The sequence below is a fragment of the Vipera berus genome (genome assembly GCF_964194415.1).
Source record: "Vipera berus genome assembly, chromosome: 3".
In the NCBI taxonomy this organism is placed as follows: Eukaryota; Metazoa; Chordata; class Lepidosauria; order Squamata; family Viperidae; genus Vipera; species Vipera berus.
This window is the reverse complement of record NC_138204.1, coordinates 166882458-166910347: the sequence shown is the minus strand read 5'-3', so window position 1 is coordinate 166910347 and position 27890 is coordinate 166882458. Positions and strand designations below refer to the sequence as shown.

At 37.2% G+C, this 27890-nt stretch overlaps 1 long non-coding RNA gene across 2 annotated transcripts; it reads right to left on the bottom strand.

Moving 5' to 3' along the window:
* Positions 1 to 2456: 2456 nt before the first annotated feature.
* Positions 2457 to 27890, bottom strand: LOC308664999. 2 transcript variants are annotated; one of them, XR_014025796.1, is made up of 6 exons: positions 27212 to 27890; positions 22490 to 22720; positions 22185 to 22273; positions 21425 to 22065; positions 7414 to 7551; positions 2457 to 3788 (listed from the first exon to the last, which is right to left on the bottom strand). It is a non-coding gene; the product is annotated as an uncharacterized lncRNA (long non-coding RNA). The 2 variants fall into 2 exon arrangements; XR_014025797.1 differs by lacking the exon at positions 27212 to 27890 and having other exon boundaries at positions 22490 to 24097.

Sequence of the window (27890 nt, the reverse complement as noted above, 5' to 3'; positions counted from 1 at the left end):
AGGTGATTTGATGTAATATGGAAATGGTGAGAGATGCTGCTGACTGAAAATTTTTATGGGCCATATTGGCTGGGAATGGTGAAACTGAAAACAATATTTGAAAACCTGTATGTTCCCTATCTCTCAGCTGTACTATTGGAGAAATCTAACCTACGTACTTGCCCAGGGAGATTTAAAGATTTCAAGTCAGCTATTTGCAATAAAAAATAAACTGTGATGTCTATGAAACAGCAGTGCCCATGGGCATCTGCAGGCAATTATGAAAACCCGGCCACATTGTAAGCTCTGTTCCTGTGGGCATATATATACTGTATATGATGTAGAGATAAAGAGACAAGGTTTATGCCCAAATTGCACTATCATTGTTTCATAAGACTGACCTATTTGCACCCCTCCACCCCCAACCCTCCCAAGGAAGCCAATGCCATATGTGGAACAGGCTGTTGCTTCTTCCACTCATGCTCTTTGACTAAAATTGTTTTAAAGCTTGGGAATCTATGCCATTTATAGTCTTTCTAAATATCTAAAATGTTAACTTATACATTTATCTAATGAAAAGGGAAGGGAAGGGAAGGGAAGGGAAGGGAAGGGAAGGGAAGGGAAGGGAAGGGAAGGGAAGGGAAGGGAAGGGAAGGGAACACGGTCAATTTAAGTGCAGTGATATTTTTCTAAGAGGTTTGCATTGGAATGATGAGAACAGAGACCACTGACCTTTTCAAGATCTCATTTTAAATTGAAGAGATAAGATGAGGAATTGAAAGAAATTGGATGTTAGATAATAGGTTTGTTGCTTAATTGAAATGGAATCTTGTTTTACACTTCTCTAATTAGGTGCACTCAAAGTGAATGAAATAACTTTAGGTAATGGGACAACCTCCTTTAATCTGTTTTCTAGAATAGCTCTTCCTTAAGCAGGATAAATAGCACATTCAACAAATTTTGAAATGTTGATTTTTAGTTAAATAGTAATAGGAAAACAACAACAACATTTTTCCAAAGGCACCTGGATGACATCCTTCCCCCAAGACTGGATTTTGAAGAAAGAGAGCTAGTGATATTAGAAAGGGAGGATTTTGAGTCTGAACACCCCCCCCCGAGGAAGAGATGGACTAGTCAAGTGGTAATGCAGGTTCTAGAATTGTTTAGACGCTGAAGAAAGCACCTTAAGCCTAGCAGAAGCTGGTGGTCTTGCAACTGGTAGAAGAAGAAAAAGGAAAGAAGAAAAGGAAGATAGGACAGGTACAGAAGAACCCACACGTTCTAAGCAGACATAATGGAGGTTGCAGCATCATAAACAAACCTCTGTCCCTTTTCTACATGTGCCAACAATGTACACATATACAAAGAGATGAGGCATTAATTGCAATCCCTACCCTCTCTCTCTCTCTCTCTCTCTCTCTCTCTCTCTCTCTCTCTCTCTCTCTCTCTCTCTCTCTCTCTCTCTCTCTCTCTCTCTCTCTCTCTCTCTCTCTCTCTCTCTCTTTCACACACACACACCTTAGATGCCAAAGTTTATTGAAATTAAATGAGATCAGAGAGTATGAAGAACAACTGATGTGCTGAATTGTGCTGGACTAGATTGTGTTATTCTTGTAGGACCAAGCTCAGCCTACAGATGGTACTTATAAGAAGTATAACTTGTAGAAGAAAAAAATCCCATTGATTTAGAAGAAAAAGCTGCAGTGCAGTGTATAACAGCAAAAAGTGCAGAGCTTGAAGGGAAGATTCAAGACTTTCATATATGTGAATGTGTGGCTGGGATCTTAATTAGCCCACTGCAAATGAGTTTGGGAAATTTGTAGCACAATTTCCAAGATTACTGTCAGCCCCGACACAAATGGCAAAGATCAGAGAAGCAAGAACAATAGATATCTCAGTAAAGTAATTTTAATGGTTGTTATAATAAATATAGAATCTTGAACACTATAATAGGAATTATCCAATCTTCATTTATAGAGAGTTAATTAAGGTGGCAATTCTTTCAGGGGTTTGAAATGCTTCTCCTCAAATTTTCTCCACCTGGAATAAATTGTCTGTTTGCTTGTTTACTACATTGGTATACCAGTCATTCCTGAAGTTATCTAGAGCTTGTATTTAAATACTTTCATTTGATAGCATAGTGTGCAAATATATGGGCTAATCACTTTGTTAAGAATCATGGTTGCTAGGTAAGCAGCTTTGAAATATTGTATGATATAGAGAGGATATACAGCTGGATTGACAGAAGCATGCATGTACAAGATTAATGCTTCTTATGGCCACAAATGTTGCAGACTGAAGTGGGAGTGGTTTTGCATCTGTTTTTTGTGTTCCTGGCTTTTATACCCTTTGATCCCCAGCACCTAAGGAGGCAGTAAGAGAAGTGGCTTTTATTATTATTACCTATTCATCAGCTCACACAGCCTATGGCCATCCAAAAAGACCTTAATAAAGAACAAGAGCAGTGAACTGGCTCCTTTGAGAAAGGAGAAGTGGATATTTTATTTTTTATTTATTTATTTTTATAATTTTTTATTGATTTTCCAATAGTACACTTATATCTTTCAAAAGCAACATGGTGTCTGGGTTACAATAGTTCCATTTCATACAGGTACATGTTATTACAAATCTCCAATTTATTGTAGCCAATATTTCTTCTTTTTTCCTTTAATACGTATTGTATTAAATTAACATACTTCTTATTTTATCTATCAATTATTTAATGGTTTCCTTGCATTTGTCAATACTTTCATATATTTTATTTATTTTAACATTTCATCTTTAAGACATAAATCACCTTATAAATTTTCCCAGCTTTAATTTGCATTAATATTAAGTTTCAAGTTTCTCATTTTCATATTTCTAGGTGACCCCACTTCCCTTTATCACAATTCTTTCCAATTCCTAATAATCTAGATACACATCCTATCTATCTCATTTCCATATCAACAGGTTAATAATATAATATAATAATCTTGTTTTCATTATAATTTCCACATACTGTTAAATTCAATAACCAAAATTTTTCCCCTTTCAACATTTAACACATCTTTTCTCTTCTCCTTTATGTCTGCTCTCTCGTGCTTAGACTTATAATTTTATTTTTATAACTGCATCCAAGTATATTAGTTACATTATATCACTCCTAACATCAATACATCTTAATCAATTTCATTTAAACAGTTCAATATTTCAATTTAACTGTTGATATTTGCACATCTAAGTTTTTTAATTAGCCAATATTTTTATCTGCACATCAAAACAGTCTCTCATAATCTAAGTACAATCCTGTCTATTTAGATATTTTCTGTTTCAGGCCTCTTAAATATGTCCATTGTTCTACAATCTTATTCTGGCTTTTTTCCTTTGCCATATTATCTTCCGTTTCTTTGCTTCAGGGTCATCAAAGAGTTCTTGTATTGTAGTATTATATTGAAATGACCCTCCAGTCTTTAGTTTTGAAGGGTTGAGCAGTCTAATAAAGATACCAAATCTTCTCATTATTTTCTCCTCTTGGCGTAGTTGTCCTGGACTGTCTATTTTTTCTTCCATCTGTTTCTCATTTTGATCTTTGAATTCCTTCTGCTTTATGTAACAAAATTTTTGCTCGATCCATTTTGTCAGGTTTTTCTCCAAATTTTCTCTTGTCTGTGCTTGTTGAATAGTTAAATCTTCTGTCAGAGTATTTGATTGTTCAATTTCTTCTGTTATATTCTGTCCCAATAAATTGTTAGTTATAGTCACAATTTGTGTTTGCTTATCCAAGACGCTTTCTAATTTTTTTCCAAAAGCTCTTATTTCATCACCAGCTGCGGAAAAGAAATGATAAGTTTGGCAGGTTATTTTCATCATAGCATACATTTGTTTTTGTATTTCTTCCATGGTGGAGTCTCACATCTGGTGTTCAAGGTTAGTCTTATCTTGTTTTCTAAAGTGTCAGCCAAGTCTCTCTCTCTCACACACATACTTTTTTTTTTGAGTGTCAGCTTGCAATTTCAGGTTTAGCCACAGGATGTCCCCCAAGTACTTGGAAAATTCTTTTCTTTTCTTTTAGGGAAACTGCCTGTTAATCTGTTTTCAATTGTTTCTTTTGTTTTAGAAAAACAGAGCCAAATTTTCAAATAAGGATAGGAAGTAAGGAATAAATAGTCAAAAGCTTTTAGTGCACAAGTTTTTTTTAAGGGAATAAAGTTCTAGTTGAGGTCCAATTTTTCAACGTTTCTTTTTAAATCACCCCTGGAGGTTCAATCGCCGCTGATTCTGAAGGGAGGGTTGAGATCCCCCCTCCCTCTTCGCAGGGGGAAAGGTACTTAGCAGCTTATTTAGGTGGAAAGAAGAAGATTGGAGTGTAAGAGAGGTTGATCTTACCCAGTCTCTTCCACGCTGCTTTAATGTTGCTTGGTAGTAAGTGTGGTTTTGGCTGTCTGCAGCCTAAGTGACCGGCTGTGTTGCTATGGCTGGTCTTTCATCCACCAATTCGAAGGAAATGCAGGCACTAATGGGAGAGTTGCAGCTCCCCCACATTTCTGCAAAAGCCACTTTTTGCTGGTCGCCCCTTCAGGGCGACTCTTCGGCCCTTTTAGGACCCCCCAGTGATGCAAAAATGGCCATGGAGAATGAGAGGCATCCTCCAGAGGTCCATAACAGCAGCGTTGGCAAACCAGAACAGAAGTGGGTAGTTTAATGTTCCATAAAACCAATAAAATGCATTGTTCTAATTTATGGTTGAATAAACAAAACTAGACTGGATACTTATAAATTAAAAGCCTTAAACCAGGATTTACAAATTCTAGTAATCATGTTTAATGAAAACCAAATAAATTACATTATATGCTGAATGTGGTCTGTGAATCTGACAAATTTGTATTATTTATGGTTTGGGCAGAAAGGACATTTCTACTTGGTGAAAAAGATGGATTGATGATTTCTGCCAATCTGTCTTTGGGGTAGGCCATGCCAGACCGAGCACAGGTCTGGAAGCCCTTTAAACCTTTGGAGTGACTTTTTGGCAGGTATAATGGATTGCAAAAGGAAAGGCATGGTGAAAAAGTCCCATCCTGGAGATATTCACAGGTTTCCAATATAATTTTACAGTATAGAGTATATACCAATAAGCAACATTTATCTTAACTGAATCATGCTCTTTCTGAACCTCAAAACCTGAACATTGTTTGTTGAATATCTAGTTTGGAAATATTTCAGAAATAATTGAGTTCCCACTACAACCTTTAATTTTATTTAATTCATGGGGGTAGAAGGCAGAGTAGCCCAGTACTCATTATCCATTGTACCACTTTCTTTCCTAAATAACTTATGCCCATGTTTTTTTAGCAGAAGAAATGTTCGGGTACATATATTGTGTCTAGACAAGAATGAATTTTCTATGTGAATTATGAATTGGATACCTGACAGACATTTCAATATTAGTTATATTTAGATAATCCCAGCAGGAAATAGAGAATGCTGTCTTTGAAGAGAATTAGGGAGGAAGATTTTCTCTCTAAATGTTTTTTTCAGATGACAACCCTGCCATTACATACAGCATTACAAAATTCTGCACAGCATATTGAACATGGCGGATCCTGATAGACTAAATTTGGCCCAAACAGTTCATTATCACAATCTTAATTTAGTCTTATTTTTGTATGTATAGTGGTTTTGGACAACAATAAAGATTTGATTTATGAACTACATAACAAAAATTGGTTTAATACATAAAGCATCATAATAAATTATATGACTGGACTGTCATATAATATTTGGCTTTTTACCAAGGGACTGGGGTAGGGTAGAATGGAATAGAATGAATAAAATTAGGGTAATTGGAACTTGCTCTGGTGCATCTTCCCTGGTTAATCATGGTACAGGTTTTCTGCTTTTGTATGACCATTTTACTGTTTTATTGCTTTATGATTATGTTTTATACTTACTGATTTTAACACTCTTGGAAGCTGCTCAGAATTGTTTAAGATGGATGGCATACAATAAATAAATAAATAATTAAATAAATGTACTCAAATTGCAAAAAGTCAATTAGGATCCTAGAGGGATTTTTAGATCTGAATTCCTTAGCTTAACTATTAATTAAGCTATCTGCTTCCCTTAGGCCAGGGGTGGGGAACCTTGGCTCTTTTATGACTTGTGGACTTCAACTCCCAGAATTCCTGAGCCAGCCAGTCATAAAAGAGCCAAGGTTCCCCACCCCTACCTTAGGCTCTCCAGTAAAAAAAAAACACACAACAAAACACCAAAATCTCTTCAAGTCTTCCTTTTCTCTGAATCCCACCACCCCATCACATGTTTTAAGAATGCAGAGCACAACTATTCAGCAGGCTACTCAAAATTTAAAAATATCCAGTTGCAGCCTAGCCAACAAAGCATTCAAAATAAAGTTCCCATAATCAACAAACACATTTCTGAAAGATTTTTCCATACCCTTTTTAAGATAGTGATAGTATCAATGAGGAAAACAAAGCACACAGCCTAGAGATCTAATAATACTGAGCCAGATTGTGCCAAACCAGTTCAAAATGGCTTCTACATTAATGTAACTATAGAATCTTTCAAAAACTGATACATGAGCTCTTTTCCATTTGAGGAATCAGAAGAAAGGAACTATATAGACAATACTGATGCGTGAAGACTGTGAAGGTAGGCTGATGGAACTGAAGGAATTTACAGCTACCAAATATATATATTAAAAAATCTTCCTGCTGACAACAGTGGAAGAGTCTAACTATGGAGATTGTGGCTTTCTCACTTTTAAGAAGCTGGATAGCTTCTCAGTGATGATTTAATTGGTTTTCCTGTATGTTACAAAAATTGGCTTAGATTACTCCACTTCTGCCAGAACATGAACTGGAGTAGCAGGCTTGGCAGGACACTAAACAATGACCACTTACTTGCTTTTATCGGGTAGTAGATTTTGTTTTCACTGATCACTGGGATTTGTAGCTGGGTGACATGCTTGTTTTAATCCTTGAAAGGAGCCCTTCTTCTAAATGTTCATATGTCAGGATTGCTGATTTCTGACATTATTCTGTGTTAGCAGAGGCAGGATGATATAGGCTAACCCAGTGAGATAGAATTTTAAAGGCAGGCAGGTGTCAGAGGAAGAGGTTAACCCCATTTTAAAAACTGTGAATGTTTGGATCAGTGCCTGGCAATGTTAGCCTTATTTATTTAGAATACTTACATCTATTCCAATTCTGCAGAATGAAAAAAATAAATACCCAAGCACGTACTAATTTGACACAAGGATGAGCACCAGATTGGTCAGCCTTAAGCCTGTATTGATGGCTGACATGAATTGCCAGTTGTGCTGACAAGACAACAAAGGAATAAAACATTAGCATAAGAAAGAACAAAAAAAATAAATGGAGGAATTGAGAGTGGAGAAAATGAATGCAACCTAAAATAATTTTGGTCTGGTACCTCAAAAGACTTGATAGAAAAAGTTTAATGAGATAGTAAAACATCTCGGGCAGCTGCATCAGGGAGCTCATCACACCACTCAGCTCGCTTCCACAGCATTATGGAAATATTCAATACTGAATATTATCTGGAACAATCCTGAAAACAATAGAAAGGCCACAGTAACAACAAAAATCACTTCAAAAGGCTACAGTGCATTTCAAAACCCTCTGGTAGGTTTCTCTGATTCAAAGTATGCCCTTGCTTCAGTTTGTGAATTGGTGAATCAATGAAGCTCAGTGAAATCAAAGAACTTCTTTGAAGGTTTAACATGAGATACACATACCTGAAAAAAAATCCTAAAAATAATAAAACATAGGAAAATAATAACATTCCTGTGACAGGCATTAAGTGGAGCATTTGCAAGAATCCCTATGTAAAATAATCAGGTTGACAGTTAATTACTTTCAAGATATGGTCACATTACTGGGAAGAAAAATAATCCAGTTTAGTTATTGTTTATTTGATGTTTACATTGGAGTTTCCTGGGGTTTTTCCCCCAGTGAATAATAAAGGCAACAACTGCAAATTACAAGTCTATACCCCAATTTACATCCCTTTCCTGTTTACTCATACACAGGTGATTATGCTGAAGCATGAATTGTGCTAAGTACAACTGGAAGCTTTTGAAGCATAAGAATTCCTTATACTTGTTATCCCGAGGCAACTGCAGAGCACTAATGCACTGGCAGAGACCATGCCTATGAACAGTGGCATCAGTCAGTGGGATCTGGCCATATTTTTTAATTTCCTATAGGGCATGCTGAAAATTAAAAATGAGGCTGGACTTAGCTGCCCAGTGCTTCTTGGAGTTTTGATATCTCAAGTAACAAAGTTGGAACAAGTCCTGGTTGACTAAGTCTTTTTTCTTTCTTTCTTCTTTTTGCTTCCTGTCTAATCTTCTTTACCTCTCTCTTAGGAAGCTGCACAATGGGAACATGACTGCTGAATTCTGGTACCAAGGAGTAGAAAAAAAAGTGAACTGAATTATAATTTTTTGCTTAGAATTCTAGAAATATTTGCAGTTCAAGTGCTTACTAGTTGGGGAAATCTTAAGATTTCTTTTAGGGAAGTCTTTTTTGATTCACTAAATCTCCATTACGATACCAAAAACAAAATTGCTATCCCTGTTTATTAACTCTGTTCTCAAGTTTGTCTAAGTACAACTATAAAGATACTATCTGTGCCCCCAAAAAGATATACTAGGGGTTACAGGAGTTGTGGAACACATCATCTTAAGAACAAAGTTAATGCCAAAAAAATTAGCCCTTTAAAATTAGCCCTCCCGCTTATCACTGAATTCTGACAATAGGAAGTGCTGAGAGAAAATGATTTTAAAAGGAGGTGAAAGACGGTGTATTAGAAGAACCTGGAAAAAGAAGATGGAATATATACCAATAAAGCCATCTATATTAAAAAATGTAGAAAGGCGATTTCCTGGTTGAAACAGAGTAGGTATACTGAAATGAGAACTGCCCACAGACTCCAAAGATAAATCCAATATGCACAATAATTGGGATTATATCCTTCATGCCTCAAAAAGGAGGAGGAGGTGATGAAAAAAAATAAGAGTTACTCCTCTTTCTAACTCAGTTCTTACTCAGTATGAAACATTTTAAAAATAGCTCTGTTAATGTCAGTGCAGTGGCATCATATAATTTATCATCTCTCTGAGATAGTTGGGAAGAAGTTGCAATAGGTAAGGGATCACGGTTTATATAATTTTTACTGAATACTATAGGTCAAGTACTGTACAGTGTACAACACTGTTGAAACTGTACATTGTTCAGTCTCTTGAACATCTGTGATTTGATCAAAGGTGAGGATGAATCTGATAGAGAACCTTTACCTGACATGATAGAGATGCTCAAGATATTCTTGCAGAACAGTTGTTGCAGTTGCAGCTGCAGTTGGTTGGCTGCCTGTTCTTTGTGTAGTAGTTCCTCTGGCTCTTACCTGCCCTTTTCTCTTTCTATCATCGTCTTCTCTTCTATCCATTCCAGACTCAAAACATATCAATTTAAACAAAAGTATGTTCTGAAATTCTAAGAACCAAACATAGCACACAGAATCTGGAAGAGATTGTAATGTTCTTTCCAGAAATGTTCAGTATCTTACTTGGAATTTTTTTTATAATTCTTTGTTACAGTTGGTTCTTGGGTGAAAGAAAGCATTTAGATGTACAGTATGTTTACATTTAATATTTTGTTGATAGCAGGGATTATGAAGCTGATCTTCTGTATTCAAATACCAGTATTTTAAGGAATTCAAGGAAGGTCCAGATTTTATCTTCAGCTCTAGTACAGCTGAGACTAAGGTGATAACTTCCTTGTGTAGGTAGCTTGGATCATACCACTACTTCTCTTCAGCTGTTTCATACTTCTCTATACTCTGAAGATAAGTCATTTGGCTGATGCATGACACAATGCTCGGCATATTCCTGGACAACATACCTCACTGTTGTCATCATTATTGTCTCAGTCTGCACTTCATATATAGTTCAAACTCAAACTGTATACATAGTTATGGAAGGAAAGAACTGGTAATACACATTACCAGTTTCTTCAAATTTATTTCTGCAACCCCCCCCCTTTCATCTGTTTATCAGCAAGATCCTCCTTCACTGAATGGATGATACCAATCTCAGCTTTGCAAAACATATTGTCAGTCCTTCAAAGTAGACTAACTAGTCCAGTTTTTCCCTGGATTCAGGTTTCTTTTATTTGACTATGGTCTTGTGTATGGAGAGCCTCAATCATCCAAGTCATGGTTGTCCCAAAGCTACTTTTCCAAAAGGCAACTGGATTTTCTTGGATTTTTAGCCTTGAAAATGTTTCATTTCTCATCCAAGAAGCTTCTTCAGTTTTGACTGAACAGTGGAGAACTATTGCAGTATATTGGTTTGTTTTGAAATATAAAATAGGTTTTCATGAGTTAGGAAAATGTAACTGACAACTAATCACTTCAGATTTATCATTTATCTGTGCCAATATGTGCCAAAGCAGGAAAGAAAGAGTTAATTAGCAAGGTGCATTCAAAAAGCCTTGACAAATTCTTAACACATATTTCCCTTGCCTTCTAGCTAATAAAAGAGAGAAAGAACCTGTGGCTCAGGAAGTTAAAACAACTGCCTAATATATAATCAGCCCAGGTTCGAATCTCACATAAAGGGTATGACTGACTGATGAGAACATAATAAGTTCAAAATGATCATCTCAGCCTCCCAAATTCTTTATTAGCAATTTGAATAATTTACACAAATAATGAGCTGTCATAAGTTGACTATATCCTGTGGATAAGCCTTGAGTCAGGCCAAAGCAGGAAAGGAAGAGTTAATTAGCAAGGTGCATTCAAAAAGCCTTGACAAATTCTTAAACATATATATAGCTATGTATATCTTATCTGTATGGCTGGGTGTTTTCCAGATTTTATTGGGTTAGTAGATAAAATAAAGATTGTGTAGTACAGGAGCACCATCTGTTGGATTTCTACAGAAGCTACAGGAAATACAACTTACTGAAATTAGTAAATGATCAGGACCAGTGGAAAGAGAACTCTCCCTTTCCACTAATCAAACAGGAAATGGCACCCCAAGCCTTTTAGCTTATTGTCAAGAGGGATAGTTGTGTTTTTTACATTTTTTTACTATTACCCAGAGGTAGCAGGCATGGTGGGGAAGACTCCATTATAATGGCTTCAAGAAAGACTTGCAGATAGATGTTGCTATCAACTGATTTGATTTATTTCAGTCTGATGTACTTATTTATGGTCCTGAACCAATAAAGCACAAATAGAAAAATAAAACACCAAATACAAATAAAAAAATCAAAATACAGGGAAAAATACAGGAAATAATCCTTTAAAAATCCATTAATAATGAAAAGATATCAGTTGACATCTGCACACCATGGCTACTAAAAGAAACATAGCAATCTTTGTAGTGGTTGCCCAGGTTAATTCTTATAGTTTTTACAGTTAAGATTATAATTTTTGGATCAGAAAGATCCAAAGGTCTGATAATTGGGTTTATAAATGCCAGACACCGTAAGTGATATGAGAGGCAGTTTAACAATACATGGATTACTGCCTCTGCCTCTGTGTCTGAAGGAGATCGATATTGGATCGAAGAAGTCTCTGAGCTGTGCAGTGGCAGTGTAGTGGCCTAGAGGTTGAGTCTCACCTCACAATTAGGAGGCTGTGAGTTTGATTTTAGGCAGATATTTCTCTCTCTGAGTGCAATGAGTTATTGTCTGCTGTGAACTCATGAGGGCATCAGGAAGGGCATCTGGCCAATAAATGCTTGAGCTTTGTACAGTCACCCCAACTCCATCCCCATACAAGGGACTACAGGGTCATTAAAAGAAAAAAAAACAGAACAAAAAGAAAGTCTTCACAGAATTTGTTTAGTGCCCCCTTCTTTACCATACAAGGGGCGTGTTGGCCCAGCAATTAAAGATGCTGAGCTTGTCAGCTGGAAAACTGTCAGCCTTGAGCACCACCACGTAAGAGAGTGAGCCTTGTTACAGTTGCTGTCCACCTAGCAGTTTGAAACCATGCAAATGAGCATAAATAGATACCACTTTGGTGGGAAGATAACAGTATTCCTTGCCAGAAGTATTTTTAGACAACGCTGTCTCTATTGGCTAAGAAACAGAGATGACCACCACACCCTAAAGTCAAACACAACTCAACATGGAAAACCTTTACCTTTACCTCACTTCCTACCAAACACAAGTGCTGATTTCCATTATGGCACTTCGTTTCTTCCAGGACCTAAAAATCAAATGAAGCGTTTTTTTTTTTGAAAAAAAACGTTCTCCCCATAGGAATATCAAGAGAGCAATACTACTTTGACTAGAACCTCAAAACACCCTGATATAATTTTCATCCGTTGGCTCACAACTAAAAGATTTGGGATACCAAGTGTCTGGATCCACACAAAAAAATGACACTCATTGCAGTTTCAAAAAAAACCTCAGCACAGACCTTCAGCACAGAAACAGCAGAGCACCAGAGCAGGGGTAGTGGCAGAAAGAAACATACATGCCAAGCTATCAATTTCCCCACTGAAAAAAATATATATTACAGTTACTGCCTAGATCGGGGTAGGCAACCTCGGCTCTTTTATGACTCATGGACTTCAACTCCCAGAATTCCTGAGTCAGCTATGCTTCAACTTCTGGGAGTTGAGGTCCATGAGTCATAAAAGAGCCGAGGTTGCCTACCCCTGGCCTAGATCATAAGAAGGGTGGTGTATAAAGGGACAGGAATGTCTGAAATACTCCAACTCCACCAAATAAACAAACTACTGCTGACTTGCAAAGTGGGCTGGGCCATTGTGTGTGTGTGTGTGTGTGTGTGTGTGTGTGTGTGTGTGTGTTTCCCCTTTTGTTTGAAGGGAAGCAGTTTTGATGAAGAAATGTATGACACTGTAAAAATTACCAGCAATAGCATTAATTCTAGCATTCTGTAAAAAATGTTGGGGATGATGACAATGTTCAAATGCCTAACTGCCATAGATTCAAGGTGCTGGTAATTACCTTTAAAGCCCTACATGGCTTAGGCCCAGGGTACTTGTGAGACCACCTGCTGCCAATGTCAACCTCCCATCGCCCAGTTCACTCCCACAGAGTCGGCCTCCTCAGGGTTCCGTCGGCCAGGCAATGCCGGCTGGCGACCCCCAGGGGGAGAGCCTTGTCTGTGGGCGCACCGACCCTCTGGAATGAACTGCCTCCGGAGCTGCAGACGGCCCCTGACCTTCGATCCTTCTGCCGTGACCTGAAGACATGATTGTTCCAACAAGCGGGCCTGGACTGACCATGGTTTTTAATTTGGTTTTTATTGTGTTAAATTGTCCTGTATTTCTTATATTCATTGTTTAATTCTTTTTTAATTTTTGTATTTTATGTCTCTTAATTTTTATTGTTGTGAGCCACCCTGAGTCCTTAGGGAGAAGGGCGGCATATAAATTTAATAAATCCTAATCCTAATTTACGACAATAGTTGGTGGTTATGCAGGAGATGGTGGCCAGGGATGGATAGCCAGGAATCCCTCTAATACATTACATTATATATGGGCAGCTGAGTTGCAGTAAAAGATGACAGCACCTTTTATATCATATATACATCTAATGTAAATAAAGTGAAAGTCTTGTTGATGGAAATTGTTTATATCAGTCCTAAACCTTGAAAGACCAAGGAAGCAGTCTGAAATTTTCTGAAGCGTGCATCAGCTAGGTGGTTGTGGTGGCTTGGAAGTCTGGAATGTTTTGTGGTCAGCAGTGGTCTAATGTAAAAAGTCATTCCACCATTTGGCTATGCAGTATATATCGTCCTTTTTCATTTTGCTTTTGATCAAAGGAATGCACTGTATGGTGAATGAATTGCTACTATGAATATACTGTATGAAATGCGAGGAGGGAGATTTACATCATCCATCTCTTAATTCTCAAAACATATGCACCAACCATTTTTTTTCCTTTTTGAAAAAAGATTTAACTTTGGGCTGGCTGAAATTCTCTACTGATGACCGAAAGACAAGAATTTGAAATATCACTGACCATGGCAGCCTTATGGACTCAAAAGGGAACATGAGCTTTGGATGGCTTTGTTTTGTTCTATATTTAAAAAGAAGAATTTTGAATGATAGTGATAGTGAAGCACTGTTCAGCATATTGATTTAATGATGTCCCAAAACAATGCGACTTGCCTCTTATACTATTTAACAACTGCAGAAAGCTATGGATCTTTTGAAGATTTGGAGTAGCATTACATTTGTATGATTATAACAGCCACCTAATTCCAAGGAAGCGATCGGAATTGTTTAAGTACATTTGAAAATATTATTTAATTATTAATATTGAAATTAAAACCACATCGAACAGAAGTGTTGTTGGCCAATGGTAAAGTAAGTTGATGTTCAATTTGTTTGACATGGAGTTATAGTACCCAAGAAAGAACAATTCTTCTGAATAGGAGTTCCTGTTTGTATTCAGCTATAACTGAATTAGCTTCCTGAACTGATCAGAATTAGCAGAATTATCTTACCTTAATTATGGATAATTTGATTACCATACCTTAGTTACATCCCATCTTGATTATTGAAAAATGCTGCAGTGAATTTATTTTTGGTATACAATGCAGCACCTAGATTGATAGCTATCATGAAGCATAAAATCATATGATGTCTATTCTACAAAATTTGCACTAGTTGCCAGTTGTTTGGCAGACACAGTTTAAGGGGTTAGCATTAAATTTTAAAACCTAAACAGCTTACAACCTGAGAGAACATCATCCTGTTATAAACCTGTTCAGCATTTATGATCTGCGAGAACATCTCTTTTGAAGATGCCCTCATTTCCTGAGGCTTATTATCCAGCATATGAAATGAGCCTTCTATTGTGACACTCCAAGCCTGTAGAAGCCTCATCCTGAGAATATGTTTTAGATCCCATTTTAACAGTCTTTAGAAGAGCAGCCAGGATGAATAAATACATTTTTTGGGGGGGAAAACCTTAAATAGGTTAGCATAATGATTTTAGTATGATGACATGAAGCCCTTTTAAGCAACTGGATGAGCAAATATGTAGGGATTGGTTGAACAAATTGTGGAAGACAACACTGGAAGTCAACTCAAGGCAGCTCACACAAGTGGTCATGAGGTGCAGCATATACCAAGGTAAAGCACTGTTCCCACTAGTGTTCTACATAGGCTTGAACCCTCTTAGTCAGATAGTCATAAGTCAGACTGTATATCAATAAAAGCACAAGAATGGAACCACCATCAGACACCTCCTCTACTTGGATGACCTCAAGTTATATGGTAAGAGTGCATGAGACAACTTGCTGATCTTTCTGAAGTGGATCTACAGTGACGATATTGGGATATAATTCAGACAGGAGAAATGTGGCTGGATGGTAGAGAGGGAAGATAGTTTAGACTGATGGTATGGAACTACTAGTGGGCCACATGACAGACATAAGATAAGCTACAATATCTTGGTAGCTCACAGTCATAAGGAAACCCTGAAGAGGAGGCAAGGAAGAAAGCAACATCGAAAGTATAAAACAGGTCCTGAAGAACCAACTCAGTGGGAAGAATACATTATGCCATCAACATGTATGTCCTGCCAGTTATTAGACATCTTGATGGTATAGTGAGTTGACCAAAGAAGGACATGGAAGTTGCCAATCTGAAGACCTGGAAGCTCTTCACAATGTTTGGAGATTTCCAACCCAGGTCCAACATCCAGAGACCGTAGACCACCTGGAAAGAGGGTGGACAATGTCTAGTGAGGTCAAAGCCACTGTCCTGGAAGAAACCCAGAGTATATCAGTAAGATGGCCTCCAAAGGTGAGCTGCTGAAAGGTTGCCAAGGCAGCAGCAAACATGGAAAGAAGATCAAACAAAAGAAATGCCATTGCAAGACATGATTCTCCATGGGACGTACCATTGACAGATAGCTGAGGTGGCAGACTCTGGGGCTAGACCAGATGTATCCAACCTATTGCCTTTGGACCGCATGTGGCTCTAGCAATGTGGCCCCACAAGTTCATAAACTTTTAACATTATTAAGTGATTTACTATATATATATTAACTATATTATATATTTTATAGGTGGCCCAAGAAAATTTCTCTTCAATCAGTCCAGACCAGGCAAGCCAATACATTGGACGTCCTTGGGCTGGACTAAATGATAGCACTGAGGCACTGATTATAGCAGCAAAAGAACAGGCACTAAACACCAGATCCATAGGGCCAAGAGTTTATTACAATAGACAGAACCCAAGGTGTTCACTATGTAGAGAGGCCTTAGAGATAGTCCAACTCATAGTGAGAGTGTGTAAGAGGCAGGTAGGAACAATATATACTGAGCAGCACAATTAAGTAGCAGCATTGTGTACAGAAACATCTGCACAGTGCATGGGCTAGATCCTCGCAAATACAGATGGGAGACTCCACAGAAGATTGAGAAGAATAACAGGCTAAGATCCTGTGGGACTTCCAGATCCTGACAGGAGAGGCAGATATTGTCCAATAAACCAGACATCATGATATTAGACAAAGAGCAGCATTGGTGATAGATGTAGTGGTGCCAAGCAACAGCAGTGTCAGGAAAAAGGATTATGAGAAGCTGGGAAAGTACCAGGGCCTGAAAGAGGAACTAGAGAGTTTATGGAAAGTAAAGACCAAAGTTGTCCCAGTGATGGTAGGAGCACTTAGTGCTGTGTTTCCTAAGTTGGAACATATCTCAGAAATGAATTTTCTGTCTAAAAGAGTACAGTGCTAGGAACAGCTAAGATACTGTGTAGTACCCTCAAACTCCCAGATAGAGCGTATCATATTTTGTAAAGGTTGTAAAAATTCATTCTCAAAATATTTAGAATAAGAACCTTTAATCCACCTGATCCAGGGACTTTTTCTGACTAAATCTTTTTATTGCTTCAAAAACTTCCCTTATTATTTATAGACCATTGATAATCTGTTTCTGTATCTCTGTAATCCTCTGTAAGTTTTGTTCTTTAGGTATCCAATCACTTGCTTTATATAGGTTAGAATAATATTGGTGAAATGTGCATGGTCACACTATCCATTAATACAGTCACTCTTGCTCGCTTGTGATTTTAATATCATTTTTTCATAATTTATATGCCAACTATTTCCCTGAATTTTGCAGATTCAAAAAGTTTGTTCTTTTTCTTTTTTTCCATTTCTTTTATTTATACTTAATATTGTCATTGTAAAAGCTTAATTTGTTGAGAAATATTTCTCTTGAAATTTTTAAAATTCTTTTTATCTCATCCAAAATGTCTATTTTCTCTTGCCACTTCTTTGTGAATTGAATGTTGTAAGACTGAATGTGAAACGCAGTTATGTACAAACAATGAACATGTAATTGCTAAAATATATAAACCTCTGTTGAAATTTGAAACATAAAAAATTGAAAATCAGCTAAAAATGTTGATTATAATATACTGATGGAACAACAGGAATATATGTCGAGGAAAAGATTGAAATTTACATTATGTTATAACCTTAAAGAGAAGACGAGTATTACATGTTATTAAAGAAATTGTCTAGAATGCATAAAGGCTTTTCAAATACAGTTGGAAACATGCGCAACAATAAGGTACATTTTGTCATGCTTGGCTGATACAGTATGTAAAAAAGCTAGAAAATGTTGAATTTAAATATATACACCGATTTAGAGGATTTTAAAAACTAATGCACAACTGAGACCAGAAGTCTTTCTTTTGGGACTAACAGACAAATAGTCAAAGAAAAGTCTTTTTCATGGAGCTTTGTTTTTGTATGTGATAACTGCAGTGTGATTATTGTATGCACAAAAATAAACACACCTCACATGCATAAGTCTATAGACTTCAGTACAAATAACTATTTTTGAAATGGTACCTTTAACATAAAAGAAAAAGATAAAAAGTGCTTCTGTAATTCTCACCTGTATTTTTCTAATTAGGAAAAACTTAACATTCAAAGTGTTGGGGTTTAAATTATTCCATATACTAGCCATAAAAACATCAATATCAAATTCAACACTGGGGGGCACAGTTGTTCTGTCTGTTTATCTTCCCTCCCTCTGTCTCACCTAAAGACAGCACAGACATAAGGCATACATGCAGGTATGCACGTACATATACATAACAAGCCATGAATAAATGAACTGTTTTCCTTAATCAAACTGTTGGAACTTGGTATGGATATTTCTAAGTATTTTCAAATCATACTTTGCTTAATAGACAACAATTCTACACCAATTATTAGAAACAAAGCCCCACTGAATGGGCTGAGAATTTCTCATGACTAGAGAACTAATTCCAAATAAGATTGTAGTCTAGTATTTACTAAACAATCTGTGCTCTTTGGGGTCATCATGTCAGAGACATTTCCTTATCTAAACTGAGAAACAGAATGATCAGAGCAGGCAAAATAGCAATGGGAGGAGGGCTGACTTTTGAAAAATGGTGCTGGTCTTGCATGCTTGCCAAGAGTGAAGAATATTATAGCAGTAAAAAATCTTCATGACCTTTCAGATCAGGGATGTTAACAGTAAACAGTCATGCAAATAAACAGATAAGGTCAAGTGAAATAGTTAAATGCCTATCGAAAAGCCCACTCTGATATTCTGAACTGGAACTGTGGAAGGTCGGCAAGGAGTTAGTGATGTGAGCCTTTAATCCTGTCCAGAATGGGCTATTTAGCCAGCTGAGGCAATGTCTGCATTTCTCCGCATATTCATTGAAAAGAAGTTATTTGTGAGCTTTATGGATTGCATCATTGTTATTCTTAATCTCTCTTGCTTTCCCTTCCCCTGTATTCCTTCTTGTAACCAGGAAGTAATGAGAATACTTTACTCTAATACTTACCAAATATATATATATATGATATTTTGATATCTTCATTATGAAATTTTCAGGACTATTAATATGACAATTGCTTTCAGGAAGAAGGTATAGACATATGCAGCATTCTCTGATAAGAGACAGTATGGCCAGTCTAGCTAACATGCTGCAAAGGCAACCAACACCCAGTTTTACCCAAAACATGCCCAATGAGTTCATGCTATTCCATGCAAGCTAGAACTGCTAAGACCACATTTTCAACAAAAACCACTTTCAAGGACAAGTGCAAAAACCTGGACAACTTTTGTAGATTAAAAGGCCAGTATGTAAAAAGTATATAAAGACCAGTAGGAAAAAAATTCTTTCCCTTTCTTTATTTTATTGTACACAAGAAAACAATAGAATAGGGAGGACCAGAGATCTTTTCAAGAAAATTGGAGAGATGAAAGGAGCGTTTCATGCAAAAATGGGCATGATAAAGGACCAAAATGGCAGGGACCTAACAGAGGCAGAAGAGATTAAGAAGAGGTGGCAAAATTACACAGAAGAACTATACAAGAATGAGCTTAACGTCCCTGATAATCACAATGAGGTGGTCACTGACCTCGAGCCAGACATCCTAGAATGTGAAGTGAAGTGGGCCTTAGAAAAGCTGAGCAACAACAAAGCTAGTGGAGGTGACAGTATTCCAGCTGAGCTATTCAAAATCTTAAAAGACGGTACAGTAAAAGTGCTACACTCAATTTGCCAGCAAATTTGGAAAACTCAACAGTGGCCACAGGATTGGAAAAGATCAGTTTACATTCCAATTCCAAAGAAAGGCAGTGCCAAAGAATGTTCAAACTATCGCACCATTGCACTCATTTCTCATGCTAGTAAAGTTATGCTTAAAATCCTACAAGCTAGACTCCAGCAGTATGTGGATTGAGAACTACCAGAAGTACAGGCAGGATTTCGAAGAGGCAGAGGAACTAGAGATCAAATTGCTAACATACGCTGGATCATGGAGAAAGCTAGAGAGTTCCAGAAAAACATCTACTTCTGCTTCATTGACTATGCTAAAGCCTTTGATTGTGTGGATCATAACAAACTGTGGCAAGTCCTTAAAGAGATGGGCATACCAGACCATCTTATTTGTCTCTTGAGAAATCTATATGCGGGCCAAGAAGCAACAGTGAGAACTGGACACGGAACCACTGATTGGTTCAAAATTGGGAAAGGAGTCCGGCAAGGCTGTATACTGTCACCTTGCCTATTTAACTTATATGCAGAGCACATCATGAGAAAGGCAGGGCTAGATGAATCAAAAGTTGGAATTAAGATTGCCGGAAGAAACATCAACAACCTAAGATATGCAGATGATACCACTCTAATGGCAGAAAGTGAAGAAGAACTAAAGAGCCTCTTGTTGCGGGTGAAGAAGGAGAGTGCAAAACTTGGGTTGAAACTAAACATTAAGAAAACCAAGATCATGGCATCTGGCCCTCTCAATTCCTGGCAAATAGATGGGGAAGAAATGGAGGTAGTGACAGATTTTATTTTCCTGGGCTCCAAGATCACTGCAGATGGGGACTGTAGCCAAGAAATTAAAAGACGCTTGCTCCTGGGGAGGAAAGCCATGGCAAATCTAGACAGCACACTAAAAAGCAGAGACATCACCCTGTCAACAAAAGTGCGTATAGTCAAGGCTATGGTCTTCCCAGTTGCAATGTATGGCAGTGAAAGCTGGACCATAAGAAAGGCTGAGCGCCAAAGAATTGAAGCCTTTGAACTATGGTGCTGGAGAAGACTCCTGCGAGTTCCTTGGACTGCAAGGCGATCAAACCGGTCAGTCCTAGAGGAGATCAACCCTGACTGCTCTTTAGAAGGCCAGATCCTGAAGCTAAAACTCAAATACTTTGGCCACCTAATGAGAAGGAAGGACTCACTGAAGAAGAGCCTAATGCTGGGAAAGATTGAGGGCAATAGAAGAAGGGGACGACAGAGAATGAGGTGGATGGATGGAGTCACTGAAGCGGTAGGCGTGAGCCTAGATGGACTCCAGAAGATGGTAGAGGACAGGAAGGCCTGGAGGAACATTGTCCATAGGGTCGCGATGGGTCGGACACGACTTCACAACTAACAACAACAACAACAACACAAGGAATACAACTGAAAAGTCCATCCATGCACCTGTTTCTCTTTGGTATTCTCCAGAGATCATGGAAGAAGACTGATTTAAGACAAGTTGATTGCAATTAATAGTATTAAACAAATGAAAGATAATGCAAATGGAGAATAATAAGAGATAAAACTTTCACATATAATTGATAATAAGGCAAGAGCCTGAGTATTCGTTGGACACTTACCTGGGAATAAATCACATTGAATTAAAAAAAGCTTATTTCTAGAGACATACATAAGATAATTTAGTAATACGGAACTTTCTCTACTGTAGATTCTGTTCAATGCTCATTGACATTTTTAAATACAGATTAGCCATGTAGAATTTAAACAAATAACCAAGAAAAAGGCTAAAACTGTGACCTGAACTATATTTAAGCCTACTTCATTTATATAAGGGTCTTTCATAGATTTGTCCCATTTTATTGCAACTCTTCTGTATCTTACCTTCCTTTCTTAAGCCTATGCATAGTTCTGCGCTTCAGGGACACAACTTCAAACATATTCTTCAATGTGTCGATATAATAGATTCTTGAGAAACTGGAACCAAACAGATGTCTTCCAGTTGAGTATATACTGATGACATAGACAGAGATACAGTTTAAGGACATCCTGAACACAGGACTTTCATTTAGGATGGTTTTGTTTTTGACACTACTACAGCTGCCATTGCGTTGTTGAGTAATGAATGTTAGAGACATGGCATCAGTGTTAACTATGTTATTTAGTGCTCTTAAAACCCTATTTCTCAGGAAGGACTACTGCAACTGCTTATTTCTATCACTAGTGGCTGATTATACTTTTCGTTGCTTGTCTGTGGTGCTGACAACACAACCTGATTCTAAGAAGCTGGAAGGGCTGCCAATTGGATGATCCAAAAGCAACAATGGTAGCTTTTTACTTCTTCTTGTGCTTCTTAGTTAATTGTCCTCTTTCAAACTGAAGGCTCACATTGTTGTCTGTGCCTTTTTCCTTTGGGTGGATCTCCTGGGAAAATTGCTGGAGTGCCTGCTGAATGGCTATATGCACAATCAATTTACTGGCATTCTGCAGTTTTGTTTCTTCCTGTCTGGTTCCAGATTTATCCCCTGTAAGAAAAAATATTACTTTTAACTGGAAATTATATATAAACACATCAATATCTATTACTTGAAATTATCAGTGCCACTGAATACCACTCTAAAGTCTTCATTGGCTGGAAACTCACAGACATAGTCATTGATTATTGGTCCAGCTGTCTAGCATTCCCCAAGAATAATGCTTTCCTTCTCATTCCTGCTGCTTGTGATCTTTTATCTGGAAATGCAATTGCATGTCTTGGTTATCGATAGTACTGAATTTTCTTAGTCCATCATCACTGTCAGGCTATAGAGCTTTTATTAGAGTACCATGGTGTTTCTCAATCAGTTTAGTCTACTGGTTAAAGCACCAGACTAGAAAGCAAGAGAACATAATCCCTCCTTAGCCATGAAAGCCACCTTGGGCCAGTCCCTCTCTCTCAGCCCAACTCACCTCATAAGATTGTTGTGGGTAAAATAGGAGGAGCAAAGGGTATTGGATACGTCCACAGTCTTGAGTTATTTGTAAAAATAATAAGAGCAGGAAATAATAAAAAAATATCTTTGCTGGCTTGGGAGTTCTGAGATTTGAAGTCTACACATCTTAGTTTTCGAGGTTGAGAAACGTTGCTTTAGAGTAGACTGTGAAGGCCTGTGATGTGGCTCTTGCAGTACAAGTCCTGGCCTACCGCAAGAAAAGATATATTAAATATGGACCCCTATACTCTTAACACATAGGCTGTAAGGCTGTATTGTATGTGCACAAAAATAATAAACTTTACCAAAATGTGTAATTTTTTTTCTCCCCTTGGTTCCAGATAAAGATAATAAAAAAAATCTTCTTGCTTTCCTTTGAAAGACAGAAGGGTGATCAACACATATTAATGGAAAAAAAACATTTTGCTAATTTGACTTCAACATAATGAAACATTCTTTCTGGAAACATAAACAAAAAAGCTTAATTCAGTCTGTATCTTCTTATGAATAACAGGGTATTCGCAAATATACATATACATATACATAAAACAAAATACTGACTTTATCAATATTCCCACATTTGTGGTCTTCTCAGGACACAGCAAATCAAACATGGATCAATTTTGTTTGCTTTCCACACTAATAGCATTCTGCTGTTTCAGGAACATGATCGGCCTTTGTTGATCCAAAGCTAATCAAAAATGCTCTTGGCTGTCTTTAAATTGGCTGTCCTGAGACAATAATGCTCTAGGCATTTCTAACTATACAGACTTGCCTGAGTTCCTAAAGAGTTTTGGTTTCCTTTTTTTCAATCTTTTCAGAAAAACCTAGGAAGGCTATAATCCTAGAGAAAAGTCACACACGGTTGTAGAAGCATTTTGGCTTAATGAGACACCAAAGGAAAATATTACACATCTTTTCTTATAGGCATTTATAAATCTAAAATGAATTTCTCAAATGCAATAGTATAAGAACACATGAAAAAGTATCTTTGATTTGTGCCATATTTATTCCATTTTTAATACTCTTTTGTGTTGTTTGGTGGCTCAGAGCATGTCTTACCACTCAGCCCACCAGTCTACATCAATCCAACTTTAAAACAGATGCCCTTCATCTTCTCTTGTCTTTCAGGAGAAGTCTGTTTTCAGGTTTGAGCTGCCCACTTTTTCATTCTAGTCTCCTTGAACTGGAAGCGGGTCTCCATTTCTTCTCCTTTACTTTATACAGAGAGGACCAAGACAGAAAGAAGCCATAGTGGTGCAGTGGTTGGAATGTGGTATTGCAGGCTAACTCTGCCGACTGCCCGGAGTTCGATCCTGATCAGGTCAAGGTTGATTCAGCTTCCATACTTTAGAGGTTGGTAAAATTAAGATCCAGATTGTTGGGGGCAAGATGGGAACAGTGATAGCCTTTGAGCACTCAATGAACATATATTTAGGACTGGACATTAATGCAGACATTTTTCTTTCAAAGAGTTCTCTATTTTAAAGAGTTCTTATATTTTAAATATAAGCCACATTGGGAAAATCTGATTTTGAAGGGGGAGAGGTATATATATATATATTTCTAAAGTAACAGATTAATATAGACCCTTGAGAAGTAAAGCAAAATGTTTTTAGCAGATTTATTGTATATTTTTCTATTTTGATTCTCCATTTCTAAATGCTTAAAAAAGGAAAATTGTGGAAATGTATTTATTGTATATTATAATTGTGTGCAAAGGGCCTGCAAAGAAAGCTATATTGCATTTTAGTACAATTACAACTAAGTGTGCAGAAAGGGCTGTGATGATTCATCTAAATTTCTAAAAATGGGATTATTTTATTAGCAATAGTGATTGTTTATGACCTGCAAAGGATTTTAGATATGTAGAGTACTATTGAATTGCATTGCTTCTATAGGTTCTATTCTTTGCTATTGTTATTCTTTGACTAAAAATAAACTTGCACAATGAGATGAATAGATGCTTATAATAATTCACACATAGGTGACTACTGCAAATCAGGGTGATGAAAAACAAATGATTGCAACATCATGAAACAACACCAGGCTGTTTGTTCTTATGTTCTGAAGTCAGACCCAAGTGTGTATACTAAGAGGCTTGTGTTATGATGTCATGACACGTTTCATCACATGCTTTTCCTTGCTCCTGCACAGATGCTTATGAACTAAAGGGCTGAATTGCTCTAAACATTTGTATGTCTTGATCCGTCTGTTATGAATTCCCATTAGAGCTCGTAATTTTTTTTTCCTGGCCAAATTTATGCTTGGTTTGTCTGCCAACAAAAAACATACAAAGTGATTTTTCTTTTCTTTTTTTTAAAAAAAGGTCAAATGTATGCATTTTTATCTTTGTAGTTTTTCCACTTTATATTATTTTGACATTATTGACATTATTGACAAAATATTGACATTATTTTAGAAAATTAATGAAAAAATATGATTTGTCTATTCATGATAATGAAGTGAATACATACAAGATCATTCCATTTTTTGTGTAAACTTAAACTGACATGCTTGCTAAATCATAATTGGTGGCCCCTCCTGCTTTTTGTACAAACATGTGTGTATTTGATTTTGTCACTAAGTACCAAATGGAAAATAGTACCTGTAATTCAGCTCACAGCTGATATTATAAAGACAGATAATACTGTGATAGAAAAATGTGATGTAATTTTGTTCATATTGTTCAGTTTTACAATGTTGAACATTGTTTAAATAGTTCTTGTCTATCTGTGTGATGCCCATACTAAGATTTATGATGTTGGCTAACATTCATAGCTGATCTCTAATTTCAGGGAGAGTCATCTCTATTCATTAAGTAATTCTGAAATGATGTTGGAATAAAAGAATGCATGCTTAAAGATCCTTCTGCAAAGGCAACCTGAACAAGAATGATTACGTTAAGCAAATATTTTACAATAGCTGAGAGTATGAATGTGAAAACCCTGCTTACTAAGGCAGTTGGAAAAGGCACATTTATTATCAAGGGGTCATTGTTTGTTCCCTTTATACTGGTTATAATCTCTTGCTGCAGTTTTCTAATCTCATGTGTTTGCCCTAAAAAGCCAGTTGTGAACAATGATGCGAACCATCTGCTCTGCTAGATAGAAAGTAATAAAAAAATGGAATGGCTCTGGATTACTACAGAAAATAAACAATTCCTCTAATAAACTTTTCCATAACAATCGGGTCTATTATATGCCACTTTGGAATTTTTAATCATTTTTCATTTTTAAAAACTGGATCAGGTTTGGTTGGAATTCAACTCTTCTATTGACTTTTATAATATTCCGTTACGGCTCTCCAACTTGACCTCTGTAATCACATCCTTATTATTCTGAAAATACAATGGTTATCACCTAAACCACAATTGAATCTTCCCTAATTGTTTGACTTTATGTTTTTATTTATCATTGAAAATGTTGGTTGAGAATTCATTCTCCAAGGGCTTGGTTTTCTAGCGAGAATTGACATACAGAGAACACGTAAGTGGACAATGGCAATAGTTTTGTATAACTAATTTCCCTAACTCCTAATAGAGAGACAAGGTGCTAAGGCAGGGGTGTCAAACTCAATTTCATTGAGGGCCGCATCAGCATTGTGGTTGCCCTCAGGGGGCTGGGTGGGTATGGCCTGGGTGGGCGTGACCTACTGGGTGGGCGTGGCTAGAGTGCATATGGCCTACTGGGTGGGTGTGGCCAGCTCTACATCGTTCGCATCAAGGGTGCCTATGGGGGCCTGGGGAGGAGTGGGACAGATCTGAGGGTCTCTGGCCCAGAGACCCAGGGCCAAGGCAGTGGGGGCTGTTCCCTCACTGTTTCCAGGATGGCTTCGCGGGCCACATGAAACCACTTCGCTGGCCGGATCCGCCCCCTGTGCCTTGTGTTTGACATGTCTGTGCTAAGGAATGAACAAGATCACTAAACAGTATTAGAATGGGCCTATAAGTGCTGCCATAGCATTTCAGGGAGTAAATCATAATGCATCATCATGTAGTGCTTTCATGATGAATTAGCAGTATTTTAACTCTTACATTTTTCAATCAGAGCACTACATTTCCAACAGAATCCCATATCATGTGTCACTGAAATACTAACTTCTGTCTCTTGACATTAAAATAGTTAGCATTTGTAACAGGAGATATTACTTAATCCACTTTTTATCCTTTGCATTTCTAGATAAAAGACCACAAACAGCAGGCATGAGAAAGATATCTCATTGATAAAGTAAACCCTAGCAAGTTAAGGGACATAATTCCCAAGAGCTCTTTTGTAAACTCTTAAGTAAATATTATATACTGCTCAAAAAAATAAAGGGAACAGAAAATAAGACACCCTACTATTAAATACAGTACATTGTGTTGTTTAAATGTTCCCTTTATTTTTTTGAGCAGTGTATTTGACAGTTTTTACCACCACCATCATCTCAGCTACTCAAAATGTATTTAAAACTGCACTTCCAACAGATATTCCAAAGCAGTGTTTGGATCCAAACTTCATATCTGCTGTCAAAGAGCTATTAAAGTTGGAAGGCATAATTTTTTTTCCTCCAGTGTTTGAGGAATTAGAGCAGGGGTCTGCAAACTTGACAACTTTAAGACTTGTGGAATTCAGCTTCCAGAATTCCTCAGCCAGTATAGCTGAAGTCCACAATTTGTAAAGTTGCCAAGGTTCCAGACCATGGATGTCAAACTCACCGCATCACGTGACGTGTCGCAACATAGTGACTTTTTTGCATTGCCGGAGCTGGGTTGAGTGCGGCATTCATATGATGCAACCAGCTTGCAGGCCGGCAGTTTGACACCCCTGAATTAAAGGAACCATATCCATCTTCTATGAACCTGAGCCAATTCCAAATAATATTATTTATAATTATTTATATAGTGCTGTTCATCAAATACTTCATAGTGCCATACATGTTAATAATATAGCAAGAAACCCGACAATCCAAGAGAGTGAAACTAAGGTTGCAATCTTATGGTAACTTATCTAGACAACAGCTCCACTAAACTCAGAAGGATATTTCTAGCAAGCCAAATAGAGAATGGTGTTGCAGGTTTATCATCCTATGCAAACTTATTTGAAGTATGCTGATTTAAGACAGACTGGTGGCTTGGTAAAAATGAGTAGGAGCTAATTTTTAATAACCTTGTTTTTATCCTATTTGCAGTTTACCTTATTGTTACTACTCCTGAGGCTAATGAGCTCACTTCAGAATTAGCAGTTCAAGGACTCAGAAGGAGTCTGGTAACACCTTTTCCAACTAATGTATTTTATTAAACGGTATAAGCTGCAGCTCAGAAAAGCTAATCTCTTTTAATAACATTTATTAATTGAAAAAGGTGCTACTAGGTTCTTGATTATTGTTTTTTGCAG